General features: G+C 45.2%; 1 protein-coding gene across 1 annotated transcript in view; it reads right to left on the bottom strand.

Moving 5' to 3' along the window:
• The window catches only part of ELK3 (ETS transcription factor ELK3), a 68,647-nt gene extending 54,844 nt beyond the window's left edge, over positions 1–13,803 (bottom strand). The window contains exon 1 of the mRNA XM_047739413.1: positions 13,408–13,803. The gene's annotated coding sequence lies outside the window, so the exon portion shown is untranslated. The remainder of the gene's footprint in view (positions 1–13,407) is intronic.
• Between the last annotated feature and the right edge of the window lie 6,265 nt (positions 13,804–20,068).

Raw genomic sequence — 20,068 nt, 5'->3', positions numbered from 1 at the left:
AGAGAGAAGCCTCGTTTTACCTCAGTGGGAGATGGAACTTTCCCACCACAAATCAGATCAGGGAATTTCCTTGTTCATTTCTCACTTTGCCTCATCTGTGACTCCAGGAATCCCAACTGGCTCCATTTTAAGAAAGCAACTGTGAACCTATGCCACCATCATTTTTTTAAGCCAATCTCCCTTTTCAAGAAGATCTGTATGTTGGTTTTGACACGCTCCAGGTTCATCCCTCACTAAATAATCAAGGGTAGCTCTTGATTATGAAGACTAGACATAAGAAGTGGTCCCTTCTGTCACATAGCCACCCTTCAGCAGGAGAGACCATCCTGCTCAGTGTGGGCACACAGAGCGGAACAAGAGGATGGAAGGCAAGAAAAGAAACACGAGGGATCAGGCCTGGCTCCAGAGACACAGCACCAAACCTGCATGCATTTCTCCTAACCATAGAAGGAATCTCGGGCAACACTTCACCTGCGAATAGGGATACACTGGGAACCCCACTAAGACCATGTGACAGTATCTAGCACAGCACCTGGCCCCCGGCAGGAACTCAGAACTGTTCCTTTAAAAACAGATGCCTCCGGCGAAGCCTTGTTTCAGGTTCTAAGGAAGCAATGTTTGGGATTTTTGTGGAGGACCGTGACAAGCACACGAAAACAAAATGCTGTCTTGCATACAGTACAACTTACTTAAAAATCTTGCTAACGGTCCTTACATGTGAGCTTCCATTAAATGAGTTCCCTAAGTCCCAGTGGGTATGTTTTTTCCCTCCCATACTCCCCTTGGAATGTGACTTGGAATGAAAAAGCTTTTACCTAAACTTCTATACTACTCATATTTTAAAAACCTGATCCTATGCGTAAGGGGAAAATCTAGACATCGGAACACAAATTCCATCACCAGCCGTGGCCGTAAAGAGTTGCACGATCTCGGGCAGAGAGGTCAACTTCTCCCTGTTCCAACTTCTTTATCTGTAAAACAGGGATTAGACGAACCCTCCCCGCTTCCGCACACGAGCGTCCTCAGACCGAAAGACTCGGTATAATTATTTGGAAAATAAAAATCCAAGTTACCCTTTTGGTCAGTGCCCTGCACAAATACTCTTTGAAACGGGAATGGAATGATGTCTTCAGCTTCAAATCAAACCTTCGCAGAGAGATTTTTTAAATCGATGGTTGTCTTAACATCAGGAAATGTTTGTTTGCTCACTTTGTTATGACAGTTTTACAAAAATTGAAAATAAAGGAAATCTTACAAACTGCCTCCACTAGAACGAAACCATAATCTTTCAGATAAACCTGAAAGCTCTTCTCTGCTAAATAATAAGTTGGAGAAAGCCAAAAAGTCTATCTGCGGCATAGTAAGAAAACCTGTGCATGATACAGAATGATGGTGGATTTTCCACATCCAGAAACTCCAACATTTCCTGTCAGAGCATCCTCCAGACCCTTCCATTGTGTTGAAACTGTAAAATCTTTCTAAATCAGGACTTCCTCCTATTATGCTTCAGAGGCGTCTTTCTGGGAAGGGTAGATCCAAGGCAAAAGGTAGGAATTCCCGCAGCACCACCCAGTGGAAACGTTAGGGAAAAAAAAAAAAAAAAGGCAAGATAAAATAGGTTTCATCAAAGAAAATTCACATTTTCGGCTCTTCTAATTAAAAATCTGGACACTGCTCTTCGCCATCAGTGGTAACAGCCACACATTCCTCTTAGCCCTGGTGTCCTTCTTCCTCGGGCCAGTCCCCCAAATGTCACCCACTCAGCCACCCACAGCCTCACGGACATCATCCCCCTGTCTCTGTCACACATGCGCACACACACAGGGTGGACGCCAGGGTGGGGGAGGAAGGAGGCCAGGCAGGGTCAGGTGTGGGCTGCGACACCATCTCTTCCTCTCTGAAGGATTCCCAAGGGACCCCGGTGACCGGGAAATGTGCACAGCTGTGCTCAGCCTCCCAGCCCCGCTGCAGCTTTGGGCACTTCCTGTCAGAAAGGTAACCATCTGTGCACCTTCCCTGGCTGCCCCCCTTCCCCCTGCCCCCAGTCTGGGCCGCCTCCAACATCTGCACCACAACCCTACCTCTCCAGGGCCACCCCGGGAAAGATGCAGAGCCTTTCCTCCTGGCCCAGATGTCCAGGTCCTCTAAATCTCTCTCCAGTGTGACCACGTCCTACCAAAGCCACCGCAGGTCCCCCAGGCTGCCCATGCGTGGCTCAGTCTCTCTACCTCATTTACTGGCATTAGAACACGTCTCTCGTCACCAGTGGCTGCTTCTCATGCATGCAGGACACATCAGGCTACTAATCTTAGGAGCCCTTGACCTTCTCCCTCCAGCTTTCCTTCATGGCCCTAGTAGTGGCCCGGAGAGGGAGAGAAGTCATGGTCTTCCCAGAGAGACTTCTCTTGTCTCTTCTATAGAACTTCAAATAATAAAGCCTCTGGGGTGCCTGGGTGGCTCAGAGGGTTAAAGCCTCTGCCTTCGGCTCAGGTCATGATCCCAGGGTCCTGGGATCGAGCCCCGCATCGGGCTCTCTGCTCGGCAGGGAGCCTGCTTCCTCCTCTCTCTCTCTGCCTGCTTCTCTGCCTGCTTGTGATCTCTGTCTGTCAAATAAATAAATAAAATCTTTAAAAAAAAAAAGTATTTAAAAAAATAATAATAATAATAATAAAGCCTCATTTCTTCCATCATTTCTGGATGGTTAAGTCCCCGAAGAAAACTGGCCCCAACATTGGCACCCCTGGCAAAATTAGCTTTCCCTCTTGAGGTAAATCTACAGAAACCACTTTAGAGTCTTTTTAAAAGAATACAAGAGAAAAGGATGCTCGTGAGCTGACCCTGATGTTCTTCAAGAGTATATGAGCAGGGGGCGCCTGGGTGGCTCAGTGGATTAGGCCGCTGCCTTCGGCTCAGGTCATGATCCCAGGTCCTGGGTTCGAGCCCCACATCGGGCTTTCTGCTCAGTGGGGAGCCTGCTTCCTCCTCTCTCTCTGCCTGCCTCTCTGCCTACTTGTGATTTCTCTCTGTCAAATAAATAAATAAAATCTTTAAAAAAAAAAAAAGAGTATATGAGCAGTGTTAAAACTTTATAATACAGCTTTCTAAGCAGATCATTTACAAATGGCTCATAATACAATAAAGCTTTTCCTTTCCCTAAAATTTAACATGTCAAAATGTGGTGGCACCTGAAAAGCTCCAGATTCCACTGACTTATATGGACACGAGCTCGTGTTTGGGTCCTGCTCTACCCAGTAACTGCCACCTCGCACGGACGGCTAGCTAAGCAAGGAAATGGACTCCTCTGGGCTTCTAGATGCTTCTAGGGGCTTCTACGTTCTGTGGGCACTTCAGCGCACGCGCCTTCCTTCCTTCCGCGCTCTTCTCAGCAAAACTCTGTCATGGTTTAGGAAATGCAAATGCGAGGCATCAACATTTTTACATAATCTGTTATGATAATATACCCACTTTCCAAGGGAACTATAAAAAAAACAGTGACGCTGCTGTCTTCCAAATGTCATCACCTGCTCATGTGGTGGACACCTGTGGGGGATTTTAGCTGCGTCTCCAGTGGTGAAGGTAGACCAGCCCTTTTATGGTTTTATGTTTCTCTCACATTTTTGTGCCTCATGGTACCAAATGCAGGGGTTCTACTAAACGTCAACAACTTCTCACAGAGTTCTTTTTAACATGAGGCAAAAATACAATGGCATAAAGGTGACGTGTCACACAAAGGCATCTCATTTTCCACTGAATGTCTACTGAAAAATCAAGCCTGACTTGTCGACTCGACTAAGGGGAGCACATTTTAAAATATCTTGGTGTTCATGGTAAGTATTGTTATTTCTAAGAATCAGAATTGCAAAAGTAGAAAATAACTTCAAAACCCTCCCAATGCCTTATATTTCAAACCTATTTACTACCCCCCCCACATGCACTGAGTAAATGAACCAAAGAACATGAACACAGTCATAAGTGGGAGACCGATGGTTTCTTCATTGTGTCTGGCTAACGTGCACACCCACATCCTTCGAGAAGCCTACAACGGCATCTGATGGAAAAGACTGGCTGTTGGTGCATCAGCATCAAACAGCCAATATGTACCCCAAAGCGTCCTCATGGCCCTCACTTCCCGTTCGGGAATCTGCCATCCACCAATGTGGCTCGGCCCTTTCCTGAAATGCTACATACAACATGATACTCTCCTCTTCTAATAACTGTTCCACAACATATTAACTGTAAAAAAAAATAAATAACAGATGGATCCTGCTTTAGAGATCTTGTCCCCCTTGCTGAAGAAAGTCACCCTTTTTACATTTTCATTATCTAGAGCACGTATGATCTTCTATGTCAAGGTCTTAAAGACAAATCGGGTTTAATATTTAGGTTAAGAGGGGAAAAAAAAAAAAAAGCAAAGGATGTGGCAAAGGCTGGCAGAGGACGCTATTACTGTGGTTCAGCTCTGATTTAAATCAAAGCAGGCCAAGAGCTCTTATCTAAGAGCAGGAACTCTGAGCTTTGGAGAACCCCAGTGTCCCCAGGACATTTGTTGGATTCCGGGCCTCTTCCAAGAGCATATACATTTGTAATAAAAGTAATTCACTTTAAGAATTTGTAGCACTCTTCAAAGTTGCTCAGTTTATCCAAGTATCATAAATGCAGAACTGAGAATCAGCACTAAGGCATCCAAAGCAGTCAATTAAGCAAAGGTCATAGGAATATCGAGGGGCTGACTGAGTGACGTTTTGGCCTCGATTATCAAAGATGGGTTTGGCCCATCAACAGGCATTCCTGCCCTTCACTAGGGCCTCAGCATTGATGTGACAACAGGTCTCTGCCTGGGGTTTAATCAGTTCCAGTCCTGAGCTCAGAAAGTCACTTGGAGAATCTGGAGATGTTTGTTCTAAAATACTTTTTAAAAAGAAAAAATGAAATAAAAATAAATATTAATGTTCTACTACCCAACACCTTCTGGTCTATGTGATCGGTTTCTAGGTCTTGGAAAACAGGCAGAGACATTAGCGGAAATATCTCTACCAACGCTCATGGATTCTAGATTTCAGAAGATTTCAAAATGCAAAACCATACAAGAACGTGGAGGTCCGGTGTCCAGATATGCTCTTGCAAATAATACTAAAAGGTTTGCTCCCTTCTTGTATGTTCTTAATGGGACTTGCTGAAATTAGGTATCTCTAGTTCCTTCTCTCATAAACTGTATTTTTTAAAAATCCAAGTTTTCTGAGTTCTCACAGTGAAATAGTGGTTCTTTTGGGCGAGAAGTTTAGCAAATGTTCCCTTATGTTCCCATCCTCTCTCTTAGGACTTGAATCCTCTGTGAGAACAGTGGCTCTGGATGTAGGAGGAACAAAAAGTGAGATCATACTGTCCCACTCTCTTCGACTCAGGCATTTCTCTTATCGCCTACGTATGCGGAGACACACACATACATATATATACACACACACTCCCCTGTCAAAGCTTATCTTCTTCACTTTCAAAGGAACTCCAACCACCATGGCTTTTGTATCTTAGCCTCTAAAGGAAAACTGTCCAAAATCCAATAAGGAGGGAGTGGGGAGAGAACATCCCCAGCTCACTGAGTATTAACCAGAAAAGTGCTCTTCTTAACTGTGTTAGGAAACTGTCTGACCATATACAGATGCAGACAGTGTAAGAGAATCCTTGCTGTTTAATTCTTACAGAGAATTTCTGAGCACATCCTGGAATAAATTCTGGGGCTTGTTTTGCTGTAGGGTTTTTATCTCTCCCTCCTGACAGTGAAATGCAGAGAGAGAAATCTGCTTAATCATACATTCTGGTAAGTCAAGGTCTGACTATCAACAAACTCCTCTTTGGCAAAATGCAGCTGAAAGGCACAGCGGACAGAGCCCGCCTTCCCCAAAAACAGCGGAGGTATTAGTCATTCATCCTTTCAAATACACAGGGTCTTTCCTTATTCTCGAAATCAATCAGAAATCAATCAGAAACATCATTAATTACAAGAAGTTACAGACAAATGCTACATACAGGTTTTAGTATAAGTGGGGAAGGATTTTTAACTGCAAATATTATGGAACACAGCCCAGAGGAATGACCAAAACTTGGTCAGTCGACATCTTGATAAAAGACCAACGATCGTTGCTGTAGAATGATGGGTTTTAACACATAAAAAATTTTACATCGAGATCCTTTCAAGCTGCACTGACCTATGAATTATTTAACTGTTAACCAACCATTCCCAGTACAACACTGGTAGCAACAACAAGGCTGGCATTTGTCCTCTCAGATATTAACAAACTTGTTTCTGTTCATCTATGGTTCTTGCAAGTCCGGACAAAAACTCTGGAAAATGACATATCCTCTGTACAGGCTCTTCCTGGCTGTCTTCATGATTTCACCAAGAGATAGGCCTCTTATTAATCCAAATAATTTACTGTCTAGCAAAGGGTTGGATTTATGCATAGCAATAAAGACCTTTATCAAGCCCAACGGCAAGATTTCCCCCTTCAGATGGTTTATAATTCAATGAATGCCAAGTACTGGACAACGTGCTGGGATAATTACGAGGATGAAAAAAACAGAGCAGGCCCAGAGGAAGGTTCCAGACTGAGGGCCGAGACAGATGTGAAACACATCATGATGCATCGGTGGGCAGGTACTTCCCTCACTCTCCAAGTCTAAAGGATTCAAGGGTTTGGCAGAGGCTCTGGATAACAAGGGAGGCTGGGCTATCAACCCTCTCTCGTTCCTGAGTTTGGGATAATGAGTAATAAGGAAAATGACGGACACCAGCCCTATCTCCAGAAAACGAGATCTCAAAGTGTTTAGTACCTGTGTTTGGATAGTGAGAATCTGGAGAGGGAGAATTTGGAGAGGGTACTGAGGTTAGTAAATACGGCAAGGGCTCTCTGAAGGCGGGGGCAGATGGCTGGATGATGGTGGGAGTGCCAGCCTCGGGGCCCAGCAAAAGCTGAGCCTTGGAGGATGGCCACAAAGTAGCAAAGCAGAGAGAGCAGGATAGATGGGAGTGGGGTGGGGGCGGGGAAGGGAATTCCCAGGAGAAAGAACAGCATCTGGAAAGGCCCAGTAGCCAAAGGGCACAGGACACCTGTGAGGAATGGATGAAAAGCCAGGGTGGCTGGCATACTGTCTACATGAAGGATTCCGGTCTCTACCCTGGCCAAAGCCACTGGAAGATCTGAGGTGGATGTGTGGCACGGTTAGACCTGTGTTTTCAGGACCACTCTAGCCTGTGGGGAGACAAGGGACTAAAGACGGCCAGAGGGAATGAGGGACCCCTCAGACATAGCAGTGGAAGACAGAGAGCCTTTTCAAAGACTATAGGAAAGAAGGAGCAGGGACTGAACCTAGTGATCACAATCTTATCTTGGCCTACTCAGCATCCAGTCCAGACAGTCACTGGTGTTCCCAAGAATGAGGTGACCCGGCCATTAGAAATGAGTGATGCTTGCCGCAAGCCTTACAAAAAGGAGGAAATGCAGCACAGCAGTCAACAGCAATCTTCCCTTGAGGGTTCCTTATTCTACAAGGGGCCAGAATGGGATTGAAGGGGAAATTTATGGGGAACCCCTTTCCCACCACAAAATACTTCGCCTAAATCGCCCTGTATGCCTGGAAGTTGGCTGGCTGGGGAGGAGAGCAAAAATTAACATCATGTTTTCACAACTCTTGGAATTCAAGTTCCTTACTCCACAAAAGTAGACAAAAGAAGTTGATTTGGAAGGGATTATACCAACCTCTACACTTCAATCACTTCACCATCCAGGGAGATTCAGAGATAGCCCCTCAACACAACTGGTTTTAAGGGAATCTGCTCCTTCCTGTAGCACACACATAACTTTTGGTTAACTCATGCGGTATTAAATAATGTAGGAGGGATTTTTCCTCCTATGGTATTGCTGAGGAAATCCCCACATTCTAATGATTAGTTTTCAATGAAGCAGATTAAATAAAAATACTGCAGTATTTTATCAAAGTGTTCTGAGGTTTAATAACCTACAGGTAGACTCGTGAAATTACCATAATTTAAAAAAATAGCTAGGGAATGTTTCAGGTGATGGAAATATTCTCTATTTGGAAGTAAGAGGTGAGGATTCCATGGGTATATACAAAAACATCAAGGATCTGTCCATTTCCCTGTATGAAATTATACCTCAATTTTTTTAAAAAAAGACATCAGGGTCTCAGATTCCTTGTTCTACTTCTTTGAGTAAAGGATTCCTGACCTCAGTCTAAAAGAAGGCATTAGATAAGTGTGTTTTATACCTAACCCATTATTTCCATATTTACACATGGAAAATTAGGAATTATTCTTAGATATACTTAGATTAGCTTAGAAATACTTATGAGGACCATGTACTTTAGAGACTCTTTCTAGAGCAGGTGAGTAAATTAATTTTAGTCCAACTTAAATTAGAATATATTAGTAAAACCACCATCTTAATTTCTTTAAAAATATAAAAATAAGTCTCAAAGATAAATTATAAAATAATCCCATTTAATTCTTAGAATAATTTAATAATTGCTTTCCAGGAAATGCAAATTAAAACACATAATCGATGAGTTAATAATTCCTAGAAGCAATTCAAACCAAATTACAGTTTATTGAAATGACCAATTCAAGGTTTATTTTTAAACTGCTGACACATACATTAAGTTTCCAGTAATAGATGAAAGGCCATTTTTCTTTGGTTATAGGTAGGAGTCAAATTTCTGCAATTACTTAAAAGACTGAATGATCTACCGTTTTTGAAGGCCTTTAGGATTCATTAACAGAAGGTTTTACACACACACACACACACACACACAATTCCATTTACTGGGGCTGCACTTGAAGTGGCAAAACCAGAGTTCTGTGCCACAAAACCATCGTCTCTCTGCCACAGTTTCAACCAAAAAGTTGGATGATCTTAATTCAAACTGACCATGGGCAATAGTCATCCTGAGCTGAAAAGCCATTGAAAACCTCAGTTTCAAAGTCTGGAAACTCTCTGGATATAAAATGAAACAGTAATAACTCAGAATTGTCACAATGTACAAGAGGCACCTTCCTCCCACCTTATGGTTAAAGTTCAAGGTACGTTTTCGGTTTAACCTAGCTTCTCTTTCTCATCATCTAACATTCTATTTTGATGTGTAGAGCCCTGGACTTCCTGTTACTACATCTTGATATTCGGCTGCAAATCATGACTCATTCTTAAATCATACAGAAACTCATCAAAATCCCAAATTTCACAGCACATATGAATTCAGTCTTCTAAGAGGTCAGCATTCTTAGAACATTACTTGGAGCCACAGAGACGAAAACATTGAACAAGTCCATGTAAAAAAGTATGTCAATCCACTGTTGAGACAACACATTTATTAGATCAATAAATGCATGTTCTATGTGCAGTACTTTTGGTCTTGGTACCAGTTATGAAAATGTATAAAATGGTATGTTAAGTAAAAATAAGTTACAAAAGAAAGTACAGTGTGACTCCAATGAAAAGTTTTATGTGTGCATATGTGTATTTGTGTGTGTACACACACACATTGTAGGAGACCGAAAAAATATACACCAAAATGTTAACAGTGGGATTATGGGAGATGTTTATATTTTTCTTCGTGGTTTTCTGAATCTTCCTAACATAATTCACATTCATATTTTTTCAAAACAGAAAAAAACCTACCTAACCTTTAGAAAATATTATCATGCTAGTGCAATCTCAAATATGTTATAAATCAACATACAAAGACAAAGGGAATTATGGATAACCAGGACATAAAAAGCTCTTGCTTGAAACATACAGAAAAATCTTGGGGTCTTTCATTCAAATGACCCATGTGCCCGTGTGTGTGTGTGTGCGCAATGTGTGTGTGTGTGTGTAGGCCCTTAGGAAGGGGCAGAAGCCGGCTGCCTGCAGCCCAGGTACAGCCAAAAGAGAGAATGCATTGCTTTTAAAGTTTAATGAGAAACCCCAGTTCTGGGGCACACAGAGGTGGCTGGATCAGTCTCTAGGACTGGGAAGGAGCAAAGTCATTAATTCATAAGCAGTAATTCACCATCAGCACCCACCACCCCCCACCCCCAAAAGGGGACTCTACTCCAGGAAGTCACATCCTTGGATAATTTTTTTTTTTTTAGTGTTGGGTTTGTCATTAGGTAATGTTTTGCAACCACACTGGTGTTCTGAATCAGAGAGGTGTACAAACATAACCGGGTAGCACAGAACACACAAAACCCGGTATCTGACAGCTAAGAAAGGAATATTTTAATTTAAATGCTCTGACTGGAAGGACTTTAAAACCGATTTCAGGAAAAGATTCAAGTTCCAAAAAGTTATTACAAATATAAATTTCAAAATATGATCTCAGAGTTACATTTACTGTATATTAGCAGTTTTAAATTATTAACTTTTTTAATAATAAGAAGAGGACATCTTTAATAAATGTTTTAGGAAATTTCAAAATTCAACTAGGGTTGAAAAAAAAAAATCACTGCTCTCTCCTATCTGGACTATTGCCATCTGGTCTGAAAAGCATTAGTACCAAGTAAGTGAGGTTCAGAGATGGTCTAATTCAGCCCCAAAAGGTAAACCATCACAATTCATCATTTCAATGTCATTCTATGGCATATTACTGACCAAAAAGAGAGAGTGAGAAAATTCATGCACAGTGGTACATATGTGACAGAAAAGTGCAACTGACAACTTGTAAATGTCCTATTCATCGAATGGAGGCAGGTAAAAGAGTCACCATCATTGTTAATGTAGATAAGACCTTCTCACAGTAGGCACTACTGACATTTGGGGCTGGAAAATTCTTGGGGGCGGGGCTGCTCTGTACCTTGCTGTAGATGGGTAGCTTGCACGCCTGACTCTCTACCCACTAGATGCCAAGAGGACCCCCTTTAGTTATGAAACCAAAATGTCTCCAGATACTGCCAAATGTCACCTGGGGGACAAAATTACTCCCCAAAGTCTGTTTATCCAGGCTGGTTTGTAGTTCACTGAAAGGGGCCTCTCCTGCAATCTGAAAAGTGTTTTTCTCATCTATTTGTTTTAAGTGTCGCGGTCCTACTCACAGCTTTCAACGCAGCAATGTATTGAGCATCTACTGCTGTGCCCGGCCCTGTGTTAGGGACATCCCGTACTCACATCCACTGACTCACACCCTCCTTGGGCTGTTTTTGGGACATGCTTTGCCACCAGAAGAGAAATACCAACACCTCAAAACCCTTCAAGAGTACCGTCCCCAGGCAGCATGTCCTTGTCAGTTAAGGGAACCCCACAGTTCCAAGCAGGTTCCTTAAAATTCTTTACCCTTTTAAGCAACTCTACACATTTCCAACATTTAAAAGTTTAAAAGGAGGGGGGACGCATAAGGCCTTAAGTTCTGCTATATTTGGCCTAGAAAGACCATCAAGGGTTTTGCAGGCAGGATCATTACCGGAAACTCTAAAAACACTTATGGACAGTCTTCTTCGCTGTCTGACCCACATGACCTCCTAACACAATTTGTAATTTTATAATCCCCATCAATTGAAACTCATAAGAAACTCATAACTGACCTATCCCAAATAAATGTGTGCCACAGACAGAGAAAAACGGAAAGAGATCAGAGGGCATTTTGTTTGGCAATAAAGCAGGAAGGCTCAGAAATCTATCTGAGCTCATTAATAGATGCCTGGAACACACTGGAGGTTCTCACCTCCTGTGGCTCCCCCAGCACCCTAGACCCCTTCCGACAAAGACACAAGCTCAGATGAGAGAAGATGGGGGCGTTTGAGCTGCTGGGGCCACAGAAACTTCACACACACACACGCACGCACCCCCTACACAGACCCTATAGACAACTTGGAAAGAAAAACCTGAAAGTCCAAAATCCAAAAGGGCCCAAGTGACTTCAAAGTTTTCAAGATACTGCCCTGAAAAAGGTTGTCCAGCAGCTGCACCTCTAAGTAAATAAAGCACTAATTTGTCCCCCTCTGCAGCACAGTACTCCCCCAGCTGACAGGAGCTGCACAAAACCCCTCCTGTATGGAGCAGCAGCGGAAACTCCTAATGAGATTACTTGGTGTGTGTGCAGACATTACTTAGCAGTGACTAAAGGGGCTCTCTCTTCCTGCAGCAGCCAGTGGAAAATTCAGGGAACTTTTTCCCCCTGCAGCAGCAGAATCCCTGTAACCCTCTCCCCAGCCAACTCCAACAACAACTCAGCCTCCCCCAGCCCCCCTCCGGCTGGGGTACTGGGGCTAGTTAAAGACTGGCCAGGGGCTTCCAAAAGCGAGAGGGTAGGAGGGGGCGGCGGGGAGGGGGCGGGGGACCCTTCGAACACTACAAAGGAAACTGTAAAAGGCACAAATACATAAACCTGAGAAGGAGCAAACCAGTTTCTTTGTGAGCTCCTCTAGTGAGTCATTTTCAAGATGCTGTCTGCTGCCAGTTTCAAAGCGGAAGCGCATGGCAATTAGTCTTGCCGTTTCCAGACAAGCCAGAAACTCTCCCGACACTCGTTTTTTTTTTTTCTAAAAAGCCCCTTTTGCAGTTTCTGAAATAACATTTCTTACTCCCACCCCCACCCGCCACCTAAACGCAGCTTGTCCTCAGGATGATTCGGTTCAGAAAAAAAAAAATAAATAAATAAAACAAAACCGAGACCTCTTACTTGTCTCTTTTAACTCTCCCAAATTTTAATTCCTCCTCCCAAAAGTTACAGTAGCATTACAGGCCAACGTTCAGTTGCCAGCTGAAGCGCCCCCTCCTAAAGAGCGGGGGGCTCCAAGACCGTCTGCTGCCCGGTCCTTCGCCAAAACCCTGTCCAGTAAGGACTCCGCTGGCTTTTAAAGGTCCACCTGGGCTTGCGCCCGGGGGCGATGACCCGGGCGGGTGTGTGTGTGGGGGGGGGGTCACCTGCCGAACGATAAGGGACGTGGCCCCCAGCCCCGCGTCTTCGCTACCCACGCCCTCCGCTTCCCCCTCCACCCTCGTCTTCTCCCCGAATCCGAGCATCGGTGCCCACTGCCACCCCTGGGGAGTCCCAGCCCCTGCTGGAAGGTCGGCGGCGATCCAGCATCCAGACACGCAGCCTGCCCCGTCGCCGTTCCTGCCGGGGACCCGAAGTCCCACCGTCCCTTCCAAACCCCCCCCCCCCGCGCCCCCTCCTCAGAGCTGCAGCGCAGCCCCAAGGCAGGGTGCCGCCGGCGCAGGGTCGGACGCGGCGCGGAGCTCCGGCAGGGCGGGCGGCGCGGGCGCTGGAGCATCCCGGCGGAGCCCCCTCCCCAGGGCCGCAGCCCACCCCGCGGCGCCCACCAGCCCCACCCCCACCAAGCCAAAGAAAAAGAAAAAGCACCCCGACGAAAGTTTGCAACTGTCGGAGCAACAGGCAGAAACCCTGCTTGCTACCTACCCAGATGTGGGGGAGCTTTCAAGATCCTTCTTCGGGGGAATTTCTAGGAGGAACCGGGCGAAAGCCCCCGACTTTCCATGCTGACAGGCGTCTGCAGACGGTCTGTTGCTCTTGTAATGAGATCCTGATTTTTCCCCCTTTTTTTTTCTTTCTCTCGCTCCTCTTTTTTTTTTTTTTTTTTCCTCTGGTGTGTGTGTGAGAGCAGGAAGTTGGAGCAGTCAGGCCGAGCCGGCTCACTTCCTTTACTGCATTATTCCCCAGGCGGTGTGCAGTCTGTGTAAACAGGCTTTTCCGCCCCGCGCCGCGCGCCCCGGCCGCGGCTGTACGCCGGGGCTGGCCGCCGAGGCCCGCGCATACTCCGCCGCCTGCGCCCCGCGCGCTCGCCCCGCACCGCGCCGCGCCCCCGCCCGCCGCGCGCCCCGCTTCCTGCTCGGCCACCCCAGGGGAGGAGCCTCGGGACCCTCTACGACTCCGGGCGGCCGCAGCCCCTCCCCGAGGCGGGGGGGACTGCTCGGCCAGAAACCCAGAGAAGTGCCCACCCGCCCCCCGACCCGGGGCGCGGCTGGCGACCCCGGGCTACGGCGAACCCGGGGAGCCCTCCTCTGCCCTTGGGGTCCCTGCGCCCTGCACCACAGTGGGGTCGTGCCTTGCCCAGTTGGCCTGGGCGGAAAGGCCCGAGGCGGGGAGGCCGCTGGCCTGGCTGTTTTCTGTTAGCTGGAATGGCTGAGTTGTGGGACAGTGGGGCACGGGTAGTGGGGTGCAGTGTTCGGTGGCTCTAGGTACAGGGCTGCTTTTATCGTGGGTGGGGACGTGACTGCTTAGGAGATGTGGAGAGGAGGCACGGTTTCTGCCTGGGGATGGACACAGTTCCTGTCTGGGATTTAAAAAAAAAAAAAAAAGCCAGAGCTCAGAGTAGGGGGCCTACTTTGGGGAAAAGAATGAGGAGCCATAAACTGGAAGCCGGGATTCTCCAGGAAGAGACCTTTCTAGCCATTCACTATGGCCTACCACAGGCCCAACCTTTCCTGCCTAAGAGCTCCAGAGGGAAGTGAGCAGCCACCACCAGTCTAAGCGACTGAGGCTTCAGAAGGAGGCTCTGTGGTGGCAAGGCAGGTCTACACAGCCCATCATCCCTCGGGGATGGCCCACCCGGAGGACTCAGGCCAGCCTCTCGCTGGAGAGCTTGTCCATTGCCCCAAGGCGGAGGGGGGACTTTGGAAGGGCCCCTCACCCCCACCCCTGCGTTCCAATCCCAACAGCTCACCTTCCGGAACCTTCCATTTCTGTGCCTCCACTCCCTAGCGTGCCCACCGTAGTTCTCAAACTTGCATGTGCGCCAGCATCACTTGGGGGGCTTGTTAAAATACTGGTTGCCTGGGTCTCGCCTGCCAGAACATGTGATGCCGTAGATCTGGGGCAGCTCTCAGGCCGGGTTTACTGTTTAGAATCACCTGGGGAGAGTTTTGAAGACTACTGGTCTCTATACACAACCCAAACCAATCAACTTAGATTCCACCCTTTGTTTCTTTCTTTCTTTTTTTTTTTTTTTTAAGATTTTTTAAAATTAATTTATTTGACACAGTGAGAGAGCAAGCAGGCAGTGCGGCAGGGAGAGGGAGAGGGAAAGGGAGAAGCAGACTCTCCCTTCCCCCCTTCCTGCCCCCAGAAGAGAGCCCAGACTTGGGGCTTCATCCCAGGAGCCTGGGATCATGACCTGAGCAGAAGGCTGACGCTTAACGGACCAAGCCACCCAGGCAACCCTACCCCCAACTTAGTTTTTTATTTTTACAATCTTCTCTAAAGATTATTTGTTCACGAATTTCTCATGTCTACTAAACTGTGTGGGTTGTTTTTTTTTTTTTTTAAGATTTTATTTATTTATTTATTTGACAGACAGAGGTCACAAGTAGGTGGAGAGGCAGGCAGAGAGAGAGAGAGAAGGAGGCAGGCTCCCTGCTGAGCAGAGAGCCTGACACGGGGCTCGATCCCAGGATTCTGGGATCATGACCTGAGCCGAAGGCAGAGGCTTTAACCTGCTGAGCCACCCAGGTGCCCCTAAACTGAGTGTTACTAAAGGGCACGCACTGTATTTTACTCAAGTTTGTATCAGCTCTCCACCCACAAGTGCCGTCAGAGCACCTGAGTCATAGGACAGTCCATTTCGGAGCATTTGCTTCCTGGCTGGTATGTATAGTTCACTGAAAGGTAGGACAAGGCCTGCCAAATCTCTGAGAAGGGTGGGAAGCCATGAGGTATGAGAGGTGGGGGCAAGAAAAAGAGCAGAGAAGGAGGAGAAAGTATGGGGAAGAGAACTGTTTATCAACCCCTGATTTTCTACAGCTAATTTTACACTTTAGGGATTATCCTTGTAATCCCTCGCTGGCTTCCCTTGTAACTCAGGAGAGCTCACTCTGTGTCCCCGTGTGATCCAGGGATCTGTGGACCGGAAGAATGTAAACTTATTTTATTAGCCTTCTCAGGGAGGAAAAAAAAAATTTCAAACATACAATTCAGAATACCATGTTTATTTTGAAAAGTATACATGAGAGAAAAGGTGTACTTGTTTTCATCAGGCAGTTTGATAGTTCTGCGGAAACACGCCCCTGTTCAAAGCACTCCTGAAACATTATGGGCAGCCCTCGGGTTTCTCTGGTCAAATGAAAGCTTCTTAAGTTTTCCTGGTGTTTGAGATTGTCCACACCACCGCTCCTAGTTCTCCATGTGAGTGAGTAATTCAGAGCTGACTCTGCTCTTCCTCCTGGCACAGGTAGTAACTTTTGCTTTTAGGTGTCTCCAGCATCTGTCCTTTGCATTCTAAGGGAAAACCACTGTCTTTGCTGGGAACGCTAGAACAAATGTCATAGACTGGATGGCTTGAATAACACCTTTATTTCCCATAGCAGGAGGGGAAGTCCAAGATCAAGGTGCCTGTAGATTTGGTGCTTGGTGAGAGCCCTCTTCCTAGCATGGCCCCCTCTTGCTGTGTTCCCATATGGCCTTTTCTCAGTACACACGTGTGGGTAGAGAGGGAGGAAGCAAACCCTCTGATGTCCCTTCTCATAGAGACACTAATCCCACACAGGAGTGTCACCCTCATGACTTCATCTAAACCCAATGAACGCCCAAAGCCACACCCCCAAATACTGTCACAATGGGGGTTAGGGCTTCAGTGTTCATGTTTGGGACCCACAGCCTTTAAGTCCATAACAACTGTTATTTTTTCCCCCATGCCTTCCTGCCCATGATCAAAAAGGAGCCAAGAGGTGTGACATTTAGTATTGTATGATCCACAGTCTTCTTTCTATGTTTTTGTTGTAAAACAGGAATTAAGACTGCGTGGGTTGTAAGATTTTTGTAGGAGCCCTTTTGAGCAGGTAACAAGGCCCAGGCTCATTCATTTCCACTGGCCAAGAGAGTGTTAGGCTCTTAGCTTTGATAGGAAGAGCTGATATCTCAACAGAGATGGGAGTTAGCAGCATGGTGTATGGGAGGGTGCTGGGACCCAGTGGAGGAAGGCCAGCCCAACCAAACCCTGTGATAAAAAGCAGAGAAGGGCTGGGTCTCTAGAAGAAAACAGAAGCCCTACCTCCAGGAGAAGGGATGTATTAGTCAGCTTTTGCTGGGATAATTCAATGTAACAAACAGCTCCAAGACTCAGAAACTTACAACAAATGGATCTGGGTTGTCTGGGTTCTGGTCTGTTTCACACATCTTTTCATTCTGGGACCTGGACTGAAGGAATATATTTGACTTGACACCTGTGGTTCTCTAGGAAGGCAGGAGCTCGAGAGAGGTGAGTAGAGACACATGAGGCCTCTTAAAACCTCTGCTTAGGATTCTCATACCCTCATTTTGACTCAAAGTCCATTGGGGGAAGCAAGTCATATGACCAAGTCTGAAGTCAGACTTGGGGGGAAGGACAGGGAGGGAAAGGAGAATTCTGAACAAATAATACAATCTGCCACAAGAAAAAGTGGACGATGGATATACAAAAATAGCAAATCTGTCAGGTCCTTCATAATTTAACATTTCACAATGTATAACAGAATGGGATGCTATGAAAAGTAAAAAAAAAAAAAATATGGATGAGGAAACATAATTAGGGCAAGAGATGAAAATGAGTTTTAGAAAATATCAATTAAAATATTCTAGAATATAGCAGAACAAACATGTATAAGACTTCTGACCCGATGGTATTAAACATGAATTGATAAATTTTGGAAGAAACCCAAAAGTGCTTTGCCATCACTACTGTGAAGACTGCGTCAATTATGGAGAAATATGGCTAGGAGTTGGGAATGGAGAGCCAAACCTGATGGAAAGACAGCCTGTTCAGGTGTAAAGCATACATTTCCAATCAGGAATTTTGGGATCCAGTCCCATACCTGAATGTTCTAGCTATGTGACTTGACTAGGTCACTCACCTTCTTTGAGCTTGCATGAGCATCAGTTTTCACAGATTTTTGCAGCAAATGCCAATGTCACATTAAAACAACATGTGTTATAGACTAAGATTCAAAGACGTTCATGAACTTCATTTGAAAGAGTACTTAAAAGAATTTTATAGACCTGTAGGCAGACCCCTGTGGGAGTCTACATTCCTCCTTTTCTGTTGTTAGAGGTCTTTCAGTGGGGACATTTGAGAAGCACTGATTTGGACCATCTTTTTTGCACTCAGACTGGCCACCCACTGGCAAGAGGTTGGCAAATTATAGTCCACGGGGTCTGCTGCCTGTTTCTGTATGACTTTCAAGTGAAGAAGAATTGACTTCTTATAAAAGTTTTTAATTGTGGTTAAAACAACAACAACATAACGTTTACCATCTTAATCTTTTTTTTTTTTCCCTTCTGAAGTGGTACCTGCCACTTCCACTCAACCGTTTCACTGGTCAAAGAAAGTCATTGGGCCAAGGGTAACATCAACAGGATGGGAACTGTAATGCATGGTAAGGAGGAGCTAGGAGGAAAGGATGATGAATGTTTATACATTAGTATAACCTACCCAGTAACTATTCAACGCTACAAGTTTTTATTCAGTCACTCTTCCACTCTCACAAGTATTTAATGCTTTCTCTGCTCCTTCAACCTCCAATACTTCTAATCCCATCCTACTCCTGCTGAATACCTTACATCCCATTTCACTGAAAAAAATCCAAAACAATCAGAAGAAAAGCCCCAAGTGACCCCACTACCTGCCTACCTGCATTTGGAGCCATATATGCTCCCTTCCCTTGGATTAACTTCCCATACTTCTACCTAGGGTGGACCCCTTCACTTGTCTACCACATTGTATGGCCTCCATCTACTCAAAGTCATCGCCCCAGTACTCTTTTCCCACTTCCACATTGTCGGTTTCTACCTTGTACTGGATTGTTCCCATCAGCATGCCAACATTTTTTTTTTTCAATGTGAAAAAACAAAACAAAATACCTTGATCTCATTCCCCCTCAGGATACTTCGCTATTTTGATTTCTCCTCTCTGAAAGGGAGGTTTAAGCATGCTGCCATATGTGCTCCCTTCTAATTCTCTCCTGAACCCACTACCCTATCCACATCTCAGTGACCTGTGTTGTTAAGCCAATAGCTGGTTCTCAGTCCTCATCTTCTTTAAGCTGACAGCAGCCTGGAAATACTTTATCCACTTGCCATTAGAACAGCACACATACCTGGTTTCCATTCTCTCTCTCTGACCACGGCTTCCTGGTGTTTTTATGTCCTCCTTCCCCATTTCCCTGGGGGATGTACTTTAGGAAACAGCAATGAGTTGCCTTTTCTTGGTCTATATGCTCTTCTTTGGTAAATTTATCCAGTCTTTTGATTTTAAGCACATTCTTCTTGTTGCTGTCTCTCAAATGTATAACTTAAGCTTGGACCCCTCTCATTCACTTCATCCCTATAAATCCACTGCCTATTTTATGTCACTAATTGCATTTCTGATGAGCATTTCTAAAGTAACATGTCCTAAAATCATCTCAAACCTCCCCCATATCTGCTCTTCTTATAGACTTTCTCATCTTAGTCGCAATTCTATTTACCCATGCTTCCCAGCCAAAACCCTTGTAACTCTCCTTGATTCTCCTCTTTCTTTCCTTCAGAATGTCTGCGTGACCCGTCCACAAATTCTGCTAGCTCTACCTTCAACATATATTTAAAAAATTTGATCACTTCTTACCAGTTCCGCTGTTATCACGGAAATCCAAGTCACCCTTGTCTTTCTCATGGATCATTGCAATAGCCTCCTCCTTGGTCTTCCTGTGCCATCTTAATCATTTCCAAGGACACACTGTGATAGTGTTCAGTGTGTTCTCATTGTTAAGTAACCTGTCTCTAAAACTTTTTCATCTTGCAAAACTGAAACTGTAGATCCATTAAACATAGCCTCCTCCTACTCACTCTTGTTCTAGACCCTGGACATCATTCTACATTCTATTTCTATGCATTTGACTACTTTAGATACTTAAGTAAATGGAGTCATATGGTATTTATTTTTGTGACTGGGTTATTTCCCTCAGCATAATGTCCTCAAGGTTCAGCCATTTGTATCACGTGACAGGATTTTTTCCTTTTCAAGGCTGAATAATATTCCACTGTATGTAGATACCACTTTTTAAAAAAACATTATCTGTTGATGGACATTAGGGTCGCTTCCGCCTCTTGGCTA

The sequence above is a fragment of the Lutra lutra genome, chromosome 8, assembly GCF_902655055.1.
Source record: "Lutra lutra chromosome 8, mLutLut1.2, whole genome shotgun sequence".
NCBI classification, from domain to species: Eukaryota; Metazoa; Chordata; class Mammalia; order Carnivora; family Mustelidae; genus Lutra; species Lutra lutra.
Note: the sequence above shows the minus strand (reverse complement) of the source record. Positions and strands in the feature narration are given on the sequence as shown.